Source organism: Oncorhynchus kisutch, linkage group LG6 (genome assembly GCF_002021735.2).
Source record: "Oncorhynchus kisutch isolate 150728-3 linkage group LG6, Okis_V2, whole genome shotgun sequence".
Classification (NCBI taxonomy): domain Eukaryota; kingdom Metazoa; phylum Chordata; class Actinopteri; order Salmoniformes; family Salmonidae; genus Oncorhynchus; species Oncorhynchus kisutch.
Window position 1 is genome coordinate 83,974,949 of NC_034179.2, and position 14,110 is coordinate 83,989,058.

The 14,110-nt window shown below is 42.6% G+C and overlaps 1 protein-coding gene across 2 annotated transcripts in view; it reads right to left on the bottom strand.

Annotated features, from left to right (window-relative positions):
* LOC109886818 (adhesion G protein-coupled receptor L1) overlaps positions 1 to 14,110 on the bottom strand; it is a 220,864-nt gene that overhangs the window by 131,121 nt on the left and 75,633 nt on the right. The window lies entirely within an intron of this gene.

Below are 14,110 nucleotides of genomic sequence, written 5' to 3' on the forward strand. Positions count from 1 at the left end.
GAGAGAGAGAGCGAGAGAGAGATGAGGGTGGGTGATGGCGATGGGGGAATCTTGTGGGGGTGAGAGAGAGAGAGACGAGAGGCGAGAGAGAGAGAGAGAGAGGGTGGGTGGGTGGTGATGGCGATGGAGGAATCTGTGGGTGAGAAAGAGTAGAGAGAGAGAGAGACGAGAGAGAGAGAGAGGAGAGAGTGGGGTGATGGCAATGGGGGAATCTGTGGGGTGAGAGAGAGAGAGAGAGAGAGAGAGAGAGGGTGGGTGGGTGATGGCGATGGGGGAATCTGTGGGGTGAGAGAGAGAGAGAGAGAGAGAGAGAGAGAGAGAGAGAGAGAGAGAGAGAGAGAGAGAGGGTGAGTGGGTTGGGGGGTTAGTCTTGGCAGTCTTCCTCGCCCCACTCTAAGGATGTAGACACCTGGGGCCATCGACTGACCTTTTGCTCCGTTCATATCCACTATTGTCATCACTGTTACGCTTCCAATGGAGACGAAGGGTGTAATATCTCTGAGTACACTGGAGACACTGGGAGAATGGTGCTCTGATTTAACAGGTCTGGGGAAGGATGGAAGGGAGAGGGACAGAGAGGAAGGAGAAGGAAGCAGGAAGGAGAGAAGGGAGGGGGAGGGAGGGACAGATACAGACAGATGGACAGACCACTAAGAAGAGGAGCTGTGAGTCTGTGACTGTTTTGAACAAAGCCTCTCTCACTCTCTCATCTTGTATCTAATAGAACCTCTCTCTCTCTCTCTTTCTCACTCTCTCTCTCATCTTGTATCTAATAGAACCTCTCTCTCTCTCTCTTTCTCACTCTCTCTCTCATCTTGTATCCAATACAACCCCTCTCTCTCTATCTCTCATCTTGTATCGAATAAAACCTCCCCCCCTACTCAATTCAATTCAAGGGGCTTTATTGGCATGGGAAACACATGTTAACATTGCCAAAGCAAGTGAAGTAGATAATATACAAGTGAAACATTAAAAAACAAGAGTAAACATTACACTCACAGAGTTCCCAAAAATAAAGACATTACAAATGTCATATTATATATATATATATATATATAGTGTTGGATTGATGTAGAAATGGTTAAAGTACAAAAGGGAAAATAAATAAGCATAAATATGGGTTGTATTTACAATGGTATTTGTGCTTCACTGGTTGACCTTTTCTTGTGGCAACAGGTCACAAATCTTGCTGCTGTGATGGCACAGTGTTATTTCATCCAGTAGATATGGGAGTTTATCAAAATTGGGTTTGTTTTCGAATTCTTTGTGGATCTGTGTAATCTGAGGGAAATATGTCTCTCTATTATGGTCATACACTGGGCAGGTTAGGAAGTGCAGCTCAGTTTCCACCTCATTTTGTGGGCAGTGAGCACATAGCCTGTCTTCTCTTGAGAGCCATGTCTGCCTACTGCGGCCTTTCTCAATAGCAAGGCTATGCTCACTGAGTCTGTACATAGTCAAAGCTTTCCTTAATTTTGTGTCAGTCACAGTGGTCAGGTATTCTGCCACTGTGTATTCTCTGTTTAGGGCCAAATAGCATTCTAGTTTGCTCTGATTTTGTTAATTCTTTCCAATGTGTCAAGTAATTATCTTTTAGTTTTCTCATGATTTGCTTGGGTCTAATTGTGCTCCTCTGTGGGGTGTGTTTGTGTTTGTAAACAGAGCCCCAGGACCAATTTTAACCGCACACTTGTTGTTTGTGTACATGGATTTTATAATGTCGTATATTTTACCCCCAACACCACTTTCCATCAATTTGTATAGCAGACCCTCATGCCAAATTGAGTCAAAGGCTTTTTTGAAATCAACAAAGCATGAGAAGACTTTGCCTTTGTTTTGGTTTGTTTGGTTGTCAATTAGGGTGTGCAGGGTGAATACGTGGTCTGTTGTATGGTAATTTGGTAAAAATACTATTTGACATTTGCTCAGTACATTGTTTTCATTGAGGAAATGTACGAGTCTGCTGTTAATGATAATGCAGAGGATTTTCCCAAGGTTACTGTTGACGCATATTCCACGGAAGTTATTGGGGTCAAATTTGTCTCCACTTTTGTGGATTGGGGTGATCAGTCCTTGGTTCCAAATATTGGGGAAGATGCCAGAGCTAAGGATGATGTTAAAGAGTTTTAGTATAGCCAATTGGAATTTGTTGTCTGTATATTTGATCATTTCATTAAGGATACCATCAACACCACAGGCCTTTTTGGGTTGGAGGGTTTTTATTTTGTCCTGTAACTCATTCAAGGTAATTGGAGAATCCAGTGGGTTCTGGTAGTCTTTAATAGTTGATTCTAAGATCTGTATTTGATCATGTATATATTTTTGCTCTTTATTCTTTGTTTTAGAGCCAAAAAGATTGGAGAAGTGGTTTACCCATACATCTCCATTTTGGATAGATAATTATTCGTGTTGTTGTTTGTTTAGTGTTTTCCAATTTTCCCAGAAGTGGTTAGAGTCTATGGATTCTTCAATTATGTTGAATTGATTTCTGACATGCTGTTCCTTCTTCTTCCGTAGTGTATTTCTGTATTGTTTTAGTGATTCACCATAGTGAAGGCGTAGACTCAGGTTTTCCGGGTCTCTATGTTTTTGGTTGGACAGGCTTCTCAATTTCTTTCTTAGATTTTTGCATTCTTCATCAAACCATTGTCATTGTTGTTCATTTTCTTCAGTTTTCAATTTGAGATTTTTAGATTTGATAGGGAAGCTGAGATGTCAAATATACTTTCTCTCTCTCATCTTGTATCTAATACAACCCCTCTGTCTCTCTCTCATCTTGTTTCTTATACAACCCCTCTGTCTCTCATCTTGTATCTAATAAAACCCTCTGTCTCTCATCTCTCTCATCTAATAAAACCCCTCTGTCTCTCATCTTGTATCTTATACAACCCCTCTGTCTCTCTCTCATCTTGTATATAATACAACCCCTCTGTCTCTCTCTCATCTTGTTTCTTATACAACCCCTCTGTCTCTCATCTTGTATCTAATAAAACCCTCTCTCTCTCCTCTTGCATCTAATAAAAACCTCTGTCTCTCTCTCATCTTGTATCTAATAAAACCCCTCTGTCTCTCATCTTGTATCTTATACAACCCCTCTGTCTCTCATCTTGTATCTAATACAACCCCTCTGTCTCTCATCTTGTATCTAATAAAACCCTCTGTCTCTCTCTCATCTTGTATCTAATAAAACCCCTCTGTCTCTCATCTTGTATCTTATACAACCCCTCTGTCTCTCATCTTGTATCTAATACAACCCCTCTGTCTCTCTCTCATCTTGTATCTAATAAAACCCCTCTGTCTCTCATCTTGTATCTTATACAACCCCTCTCTCTCATCTTGTATCTAATACAACCCCTCTGTCTCTCTCTCATCTTGTATCTAATAAAACCCCTCTGTCTCTCATCTTGTATCTTATACAACCCCTCTGTCTCTCATCTTGTATCTAATACAACCCCTCTGTCTCTCATCTTGTATCTAATACAACCCCTCTGTCTCTCTCTCATCTTGTATCTAATACAACCCCTCTCTCTCTCATCTTGTATCTAATACAACCCCTCTGTCTCTCTCTCATCTTGTATCTAATAAAACCCCTCTGTCTCTCATCTTGTATCTTATACAACCCCTCTGTCTCTCATCTTGTATCTAATACAACCCCTCTGTCTCTCTCTCATCTTGTATCTAATAAAACCCCTCTGTCTCTCATCTTGTATATAATACAACCCCTCTGTCTCTCATCTTGTTTCTAATAAAACCCCTCTGTCTCTCTCTCATCTTGTATCTAATACAACACCTCTCTCTCTCTCATCTTGTATCTAATACAACACCTCTCTCTCTCTCATCTTGTATCTAATACAACACCTCTCTCTCATCTTGTATCTAATACAACACCTCTCTCTCATCTTGTATCTAATACAACACCTCTCTCTCATCTTGTATCTAATACAACCTTTCTCTCTCTCTCTCTTTCTCTGTGATTCATTTACTGGTTGCCTTGATCTAAGGCAAATAACCTCATTATCCACTTGTGTTGGATCAATACTATAATCACGGTGATCATTATTATCTATTTGCTTTAGCGGTAGTTAGACAGAATGATCTAAAACAGGAGTCATACGTCTTCCTTCCAGACGCTACATGGGTAGTTAGTGTAACAGGACTGACAGCGGCTGATCATGGCTGGATTGTCAAATCAAAGATGTATTTATATAACACATTTCAGACATGAATGCAAAGCAATGAGCTTCACAGGAAAAAACATACACAAATACATTAGAAAAACAAATATTTACTATTTAGAAACATCAGAGGATAAAAAACTAAATAATAACAGTAAAAACTGAATGACTAAAAAGCACCTTTAGATAAAACAAAGCTAAAAAGGTCTGTTTTAAGATCTCTTTTAAATACGTCCACAGTTTCAGACCCCCTCAGGTTCTCTGGCAGGCTATTCCAGAGGCTGGGGGCATAATAACTAAAAGCTGCCTCTCCATGCCTCTTGGTCCTAGGCTTCGGGATAGTTAAAATGCCAGAGGACCTGAGGGACCTACTGGGTACATAACTAAAAATCACGTCTGACATGTATTGGGGTGCAAAATCGTGTATTGATATAAAAACCAATAGAATAATCTTAAAATGAAAACTAACAGGCAGCTAGTGCTGTCACGACTTCCGCCGAAGTCGGTCCCTCTCCTTGTTCGGGCGGTGGTCGACGTCACCGGCCTTCTAGCCATCGCCGATCCACTTTTCATTTTCCATTTGTTTTGTCTTTATCTTACACACCTGGTTTCAATCCCCCAATTACTTGTTCACTATTTAACCCTCTGTTCCCCCATGTTTGTTTGTGAGTAATGTATGTGATACGGTCTGTTATGTGGGCTCGCTTTATTGTATAATTGAGTAAATTACGTTTATTTACTCATATCTGCTGTCCTGCACCTGACTCCTCTACACAAGCCACACACAGACCTCATTACAAGTGCAGAGACTTTAAAAACGCTGTAATGTGTGCTCTCTGTCTGGTCTTGGTCAGTACCCATGCTGCACCATTCTGTTTGTTTTACAGTTCACCAATGACTTTTTTGTGTAGATCAGATAGGAGAGCATTACAGTAGTCAAGCCTGCTTGTAATAAAAGCATTGATGAGTCTCTCTGTATCAGCCTGAGAGAGAAGCGGACGCACCTTGGCAATGCTTCTCAGGTGGTAAAAAGCTATTTTGGTCACATTCCTAATGTGTGGTTCGATTGTCATGATGGACCCATGTTTTTCCCTGTCAACATAGCAAGGCCTCCAGAACAATATCAGACAAGAAAGAAATGGATGGATGTGAATGGACAATTACTTAATAAATGACTAAATAAGTTATTACAATTGGCAAGTACACAGTAGTACACAGTACTCAGTAGACCTACTGTAGTGTATACAGTTATTTTGCCACTACAGTACTGTAACTATTGTGTAACTGTACACAATCGCCCACGGAGGCAAAAGCAAAGATCAACATGACGAGTGTGAGGTCAAGACATGACCGTGTGGTCAATGTGCGGCATGGTCGTGCTGAGTGGTGTCTGGTCAGTTTGTGGTCGGAGGCGTATAGATCCACGCAGGTGATTTGACTAACGCTACTGCATCGTCAGAAGTTCATTTACACCTGAACGCCTGCCAAATAAACGGCCCTGGCAACCCCCAGTAACTTCATTAGCATTTCAATAGCTTTCAATATGAGCTACGTAACGTAAACAACTCAGGAAACGGTGCAAGATGGTGAACACAGAAAGAGACAAGTACACTCCAATGCTCGTGGGGAAAAAGGCACTGACGGTCTCTTTAGCTTGACAGTCATGAGTTATGATAGCTAGTTACCTCACGGATAGAAAACTCAGGGTATTTTAAGATGAAGCTCAGTCATTCCGTGAGCGATTAGGATTGATGGTTAGACCTCAAATGTTTCAGGGAAAGACTGAGGTCTAAGTATGGGTAAGTATGAAAACATGTCTTCTATCGAGCCAATTCAACTCAAACATGGATTGTGAGTTGGTACTGTAATTACATGTGAGTAACAAAGGGAATGGAATGACTGGTACAGTAATTACAGTAGAATCCAGGCCATCAGAGGTCATACGGTCTAGTACTTAACGGAACGTCTGCTATAATGAGAATCTATCCCAGAACAGAGACGTTTCTAAACCGATATGAGAAGACACGAGAAGTGATAACTTCCATAAATTGCATGATCAGTTTAGCTAGCCAACACTGTCATGATGACACTGCTTACAGTAACATCGTGATCAGGGATTTATTGGAGCAGCAGTTTCTGAGCCTCTTCCCATGTATACACTCTTTGTATTCTCTGTAATGGTTTTACTTGCTCTGGTGACAGTTTAGTGACAGACAGAGGATCTTTGTATTCCAGTGTGTTAGATCTGGGCTGAGACCAAACCAAACAGCCAGTAAGATGGTGGTATTAAATGTTGGCCAGTAGAGCTACTGTACAGATACATTTTACATGTTAGTCACTGAGCATCTGCCTCTTTGGTTCGGTCTCAGCCCAGATCTAACGCACTAGAATACAAAGATCCTCTGTCTGTCACCAGAGCCAGTTCTATCATAGATACTAGACCAGTGTTTTCCAACCCTGGTCCTCCAGTACCCCCAACAGTACACATGTTTATTGTAACCCTGGACAAGCACACCTGATTCAACTTGTCAACTAATCTTCAAGCCCTCAATGAGCTGAATTATTATTATTTATTGAGCCTTTATTTAAAACTCAATTAAGAACACGTTCTTATTCACAATGAGGGCATACCCCGGCCAAACCTGGGTCAATTGTGCATCACCCCATGGGCCTGGATTTGAACCAGGGTGTCTGTAGTGACGCCTTTAGCACTGAGATACAGTGCCTTAGACCACTGCACCACTCTGGAGCGCCTAATGAGTTGTGCTTGTCCAGGGCTACAACAAAAATGTGACGCTGACTGAAGAGACAGATGTGTAGGGGTTACTCATATTAGTCCAAGATGGCGTAGCAGTGCAGACGTGTTTGTCGCTGTGTAAATGTAATGTTTTTTTAGTCTTTTTTTGTATATATTTCAATATATTTCAATCTCTTTTTCCATTTTTAAATTAAATATACCTTCTGGCAACCCGCCTCACCCAATGTGATACAGAGCTGCTATTTTTAGACCTTATTGCTAGAACCACCATCAGAAGCTAGCCATCAGAAGCTAACCAGCTAATTAGCTACTAGCTATTTAGTCAATATTTTTCCTTGGTGCTGTAACGGGGTTCTTCAGTCGAGGGAGAGGCGGACCAATACGCAGCGTGGTTGAAGTTCATGGTTTTTTAATAAGAAAAACTATACATGAACAAACTACAAAACAATAAATGTGAAATCCCGAAACCAGTCCCGTGTGGTACAAACACTGACACAGGAGACAATCACCCACAAAACCCAACACCAAACAGGCTACCTAAATATGGTTCCCAATCAGAGACAATGACTAACACCTGCCTCTGATTGAGAACCATATCAGGCCAAACACAGAAACAGACAAACTAGACACACAACATAGAATGCCCACTCAGATCACACCCTGACCAAACAAAACATAGAAACATACAAAGCAAACTATGGGCAGGGTGTGACAGGTGCCCCGACTTCCTAGTAATTACGGTTACATGATGAATCAGTCGAATGTAATAGCAAATTACAGAGAATCTTTGATAAAAAACTATCAGTCTTCAGTCAATGATAGTAAAGACACGATACCTATATCCATCCTTCCCTGCCTTTCTAAAGTCTTCCAAAGCAAAGTTAACAAACAGATCACTGACCATCTCGAATCTCACCGTACCTTCTCCGCTGTGCAATCCGGTTTCCGAGCTGGTCACGGGTGCACCTCAGCCACACTCAAAGTACTAAACAATATCATAACCGCCATCGATAGAAGACAGTACTGTGCAGCCGTCTTCATCGAGCTGGCCAAGGCTTTCGACTCTGTTTATCATCATATTCTTATCGGCAGACTCAACAGCCTTGGTTTCTCAAATGACAGCCTCGCCTGGTTAACCAATTACTTCTCAGATAGAGTTCAGGGTGTCAAATCAGAGGGCCTGTTGTCCGGACCTCTGGCAGTCTCTATGGGGGTACCACAGGGTTCAATTCTCGGGCCGACTCTTTTCTCTGTATATATCAATGCTCTTCCAGCTCTTCCTGCTGGTGATTAATTGATCCACCTCTAAACAGACGACACCATTCGGTATACATATGGCCCTTCTTTGGACACAGTGTTAACAAACCTCCAAACGAGATTCAATGCCATACAACACTCCTTCCATGGCCATCAACTGCTCTTAAACGCTAGTAAAACTAAATGCATGCTCTCAACCGATCGCTGCCCGCACCCACCCGCCCGACTAGCATCACTACTCTGGACGGTTCTGACCTAGAATATGTGGACAACTACAAATACCTAGGTGTCTGGCTAAACTGTAAACTCTCCTTCCAGACTCATATTAAGCATCTCCAATCCAAAATAAATCTAGAATCAGCTTCCTATTTGGCAATGAAGCCTCCTTCACTCACGCTGCCAAACATACCCTCGTAAAACTGACTATCCTACCGATCCTCGACTTCGGCAATGTCATTTACAAATTAGCCTCCAACACTCTACTAGCAAACTGGATGCAGTCTATCATAGTGCCATCCGTTTTGTCACCAAAGCCCCATATACTACCCACCACTGCAACCTGTATGCTCTCGGCGGCTGGCCCTCGCTACATATTCATCGCCAGACCCACTGGCTCCAGGTCAACTATAAGTCTTTGCTAGGTAAACCTTATCTCAGCTCACTGTGTCCATAACAACACCCATCCGTAGCACTCGCTCCAGCAGGTATATCTCACAGGTCATCCCCAAAGCCAACAACTCTTTGGCCGCCCTTCCTTCCAGTTCTCTGCTGCCAATGACTGGAACGAATTGCAAAAATCACTGAAGTTGGAGACTTATATCTCCCTAACTTTAAGCGATTGCTGCAGCTATACACAGCCCATCTGTAAATAGCCCATCCAACTACATACCCTCATCCCCATATTGTTTTTATTTACTTTTTTTTGCTCTTTTACACACCAGTATTTCTATTCGCACATCATCATCTGCACATCTATCACTCCAGTGTTAAATTGCTAAATTGTAATTGCTTCTCTACTATGGCCTATTTATTGCCTTACCTCCTTAACCCATTTGCACACACTGTATATATACTTTTTTTCTATTGTGTTATTGACTGTATGTTTGTTTATTCCATGTGTAACTCTTGTGTTTTTTGTCGCACTGCTTTGCTTTATCTTGGCCAGGTCACAATTGTTAATGAGAACTTGTTCTCAACTGGCCAGCCTGGTTAAATAAAGGTGAAATAAATCAATAATAATAACAAAAGGGGCTCTGACTCATTAGAACCTCTGGAAGGTAACAGTCTACCAGACTCCATCACAGTGTCTACGCAAGTATCAGCAATACAGGGAGGTGTGACCACAGATGTAGATGAAATGTAATTAATGAATTACTCCTTCACCCCCGCAAAACTAATCACTCTCCAAAATGAATATAATTATCCCACTTTTCCTTTCAAAACGTAACAGACATACCATGAAATATCATTACCACCGCCATCTGCATCAGAGTGCTACGGAGTGGGAGGCATTGGATGGCCTTTTACTGTCAAACTCTCGTTTCAGGACATGGAAGAAGGTATGACAGTCAAATTTAATTTCATGATTATGTAAATTAGTACAAGTGACAATTTAGACACACTTGCCAATGTTTCTGTGTGTGTGTGTCAAAATCCCCCATTAACAGAATGCTAGGAATCGGATTATTCTGTAACGAGGAAAGTGTTAGGCTTTTATCAGTATAAACTAAATGTGACGTTGAGTGCTGAGGCACAGTTCTGCCTGAAAATGATTATTTGTAGTGTCAAAATACAGTAGGACCCCAAAACACATAAGCTATACTTTTCTCCTGTCTGAATATCACTCTGGTCTTTGTGCTGCAGATATCACAGAATACACAGAATAGTTATACAAGCACTATACTAGCCTGCTACCATTCATTATGATAGCACTTAGCACTGTACTGTACCACTGCCTTAGTCAAGCTGTTATTACCACAACATTAGGATACACTGAGGCAGCCTATTCTGTGTAGCCCACACTGACTGGCATATTCTGGCTAACTAACATTACAGGTCAGATTAGTTGTTAACAACACTGATCCTGTTTCAGGACGGATGGTGAGGCTATCGTTAGCGCTACACCATAGTATAGTCTTACAGCTAACACTACCACCACCATCTTACGGCTAACGATATCACTGCTCAAGTCAGTGGCATTAGCCATTAGCCAAAGGCTAACCCACTCTGTAACCATAACACAAGCTAACACTAGCACATTCAGGTTAAATAGGCCTAATGCTAACACTAACACATTTTGGGCAGATAATGCTAACAACAAACAACACTAGCACATTCAGCTCAGGGCAGATCACACTGACAATATCACTAGCACATTCAGGGCAGATCATGCTTACACTCTGTCTCTATTTACTAGCTATGTGGGTCTGTTAATGAGACAGGGAGGACTGAGGGCTGGGAGATGGGAGCTAGTCCTACTGTAGCAGGAGCTGCAGGCGAGGCTCTTTCTATAATGATACCATTGTGCTAGGCCATGGGCAGATGGAACATCAGACCTCATGTAATGGCCTGTGTATTAAGAGGCGAATGTGTTTGATTACTAACTCTGGCTGAGCAGAGAGCTGTATCGCCGTCGACAGGGAATACAGCCCCGCTGAAAAAACAGGGGGAGACGTAAAAAAAGGAAGCACATTTGAGGAAAACAGAGGGAAGGAGGCGGAGGGAGGAGACATTAAACAGGAGAAGACATTAATGGAACTATGTGCGATAAGAGAATGCAAATGAGACAGGGGAATCTGCACAGCAGCAGAACACAGTGGTAGGACATCAAACAGAGCTGGTGTCACAGTCAGAGCCAGAGAGGGAAGATGGGGGACGGAGAGAGAGGGAGGGAGGGGGGAGAGAGGACGGGAGAGGGAGGAGGGAGTAAGGGAGGGAGATAGAGTAAGCATGAGAAAAAGATAAAGAAGGAAGAGAGAGAGAGAGAGAGAGAGAGAGAGGGAGAGAGAGAGAGAGAGAGAGAGAGAGAGCGAGCGAGCGAGAGGACAGAGACAGAGAGATCTCACTTCACTCAACATACATACTCTCATGTACCATTCTGTCCCCCTCTAGAAGCACCTCTGTCCTCCTTTCTCCATAAATCATAACACACTCACCTCTACTCATCTCTAGTGACTTTCATCTATACCCATCATATGTCTACTGGAAGTGCAGTACCTGACTCTCCTTTCCAAGCACCCTCCCCCTGACTGGTACAGCCAATTAGAACACCACCTTTTACAGAGACAGCTGATAGAGAAGAATCAGTGGCGCCAGGGCATGTTATCCTGCCCAACCAGACTGAAGGTGTGTGTGTTGGGTGTGCATGTGTGTGTCCCGGCATTCATGTGTGTGTGCCTGTTTGGCAGGCCATGTGTGTAGGGGTGATAGCTGCAGTATCTCTGCCTCTGCCCGTCAGTCTGTGTGTGTGGTACTGCAGACAGAGATAGTCTCTCTCCAGTCAGTCAGTGTTGACACCATGCTACAGGCAGTACAGTGAGGAGTGTGCTCCCTGTGTATCTCTGTGTTGGTGTTCTCTATCACGCGTAGCCTGTGATTTATAGTTGTTTGAGGGGACGGGGGGAGCTTGTCACTGTTTATTATTACTGATACAACAGGAAGCCATGCCACCAGCCGTCACCGACGGCAACCGCCACACACAGGGAGGAAGTGACCTCAGTGCCCACCTGTCTCCTCACACAAAACAGGGCCATGGTGAGCCTCATGATATGCCATTTACACTGGTGACGCTACAGTCTGGGCTCTCTCTCTCTCTGTCTCTCTCTCTGTCTCTCTGTCTCTCTCTCTCTCTCTCTGTCTCTCTCTATGTCTCTGTCTCTCTCTCTCTCTGTTTACTTTTGTCTCTGTTTCCCTCTCTCTTCTCCCCCCCACTAACTCAAATTCAAATTAGAGATACTTTGTATCCCTCATCCCACCCTGTCTACTTTGTCGACATGAATCACATAACAAATCAGTGGAAGTAAATGCATAATTTACCATAACCATTAAGCCTAAATAACAACAAGAGGGATAAGTAATGTCCCTGTCATTAATCTTATGAGGCGCCAACCATGGATTCTGATAACATAATAATGGTACTAACTAACACCCCCCCTTTCTCTCCCTTTCTCTCTCTCTCTCTCTCTCTCTCTCTCTCTCTCTCTCTCTCTCTCTCTCCCTCTCTCTCTCTCTCTTCCTCTCTCCAGTCCCTGTGTGGCACCAGTTGTGTGTGTGTGTGATTGGCATGGTGCCACGTAGTGTGCCCACCACACAGCCCAGCCTGATCCATCTTCATTAGGGACAGAGGGGCTGGGATATGTGTGTTATTATCACTGTCTATTCATCTGTGGAGCTCCATCAGGGCAACACCCCCCACTGGCAGGCTGCCACTGTACACACTACACATACATACATACATACATACATACATACATACATACATACATACATACATACATACATACATACATACATACATACATACATACATACATACATACATACATACATACATACATACATACATACTGTACATGCAGGCAGGCAGGCAGGCAGGCAGGCAGGCAGGCAGGCAGGCAGGCAGGCACAAACACAGACACACACACACACACACACACACACACACACACACTCTGTACTCCACTGTCTCCTCTCTCTGTTTTGCTCTCCTTCTCTTTTGTCCCTCCTCTATATCAAGCACAGCTAAAGACCTTTGACACTAAAGACCATTAACACTAAAGACCTTTAACACTAAAGACCATTAATACTAAAGACCTTTAACACTAAAGACCTTTAAAACAGCTAAAGACCTTTAACACTAAAGACCTTTAACACTAAAGACCATTAACACTAAAGTCCTTTAACACTAAAGACCTTTAACACTAAAGACCTTTAACACCGCTAAAGACCTTTAACACTAAAGACCTTTAACACTAAAGACCTTTAACACTAAAGACCTTTAATACTAAACACCTTTAACACTAAAGACCTTTAACTCTAAAGACCTTTAACACTAAAGACCTTTAACACTAAAGACCTTTAACACTAAAGACCTTTAACACTAAAGACCTTTAACACTAAACACCTTTAACACTAAAGACCTTTAACACTAAACACCTTTAACACTAAAGACCTTTAACACTAAACACCTTTAACACTAAACACCTTTAACACTAAAGACCTTTAACACAGATAATGAACACTGATTATTAAAGCTGAATGAAATAGAGAGTCATTTATCCAGCTTTGGGATTCATTTGAATATACTCGCACCAACTCTGTGAGTGTGGGAATATACAGTAGACGCTCACACATGAATAAATGTGTGACTTACTCATGCATACACCAGAACACACACACACACACACGGAGGGCATACACTCACACAAACACACACACACAGGAACATGGGAACACACACACAGGAACATGGGAACATACACACAGGAACATGGGAACATACACACAGGAACATGGGAACACACACACAGGAACATGGGAACACACACACAGGAACATGGGAACATACACACAGGAACATGGGAACACACACACAGGAACATGGGAACACACACACAGGAACATGGGAACATACACACAGGAACATGGGAACACACACACAGGAACATGAGAACACACACACAGGAACCTGGGAACATACACACAGGAACATTTGAACACACACACAGGAACATGGGAACACACACACAGGAACATGGGAACACACACACAGGAACATGGGAACATACACACAGGAACATGGGAACACACACACAGGAACATGGGAACATACACACAGGAACTTTGGAACATACACACAGGAACATTGGAACATACACACAGGAACATGAGAACATACACACAGGAACATGGGAACACACAC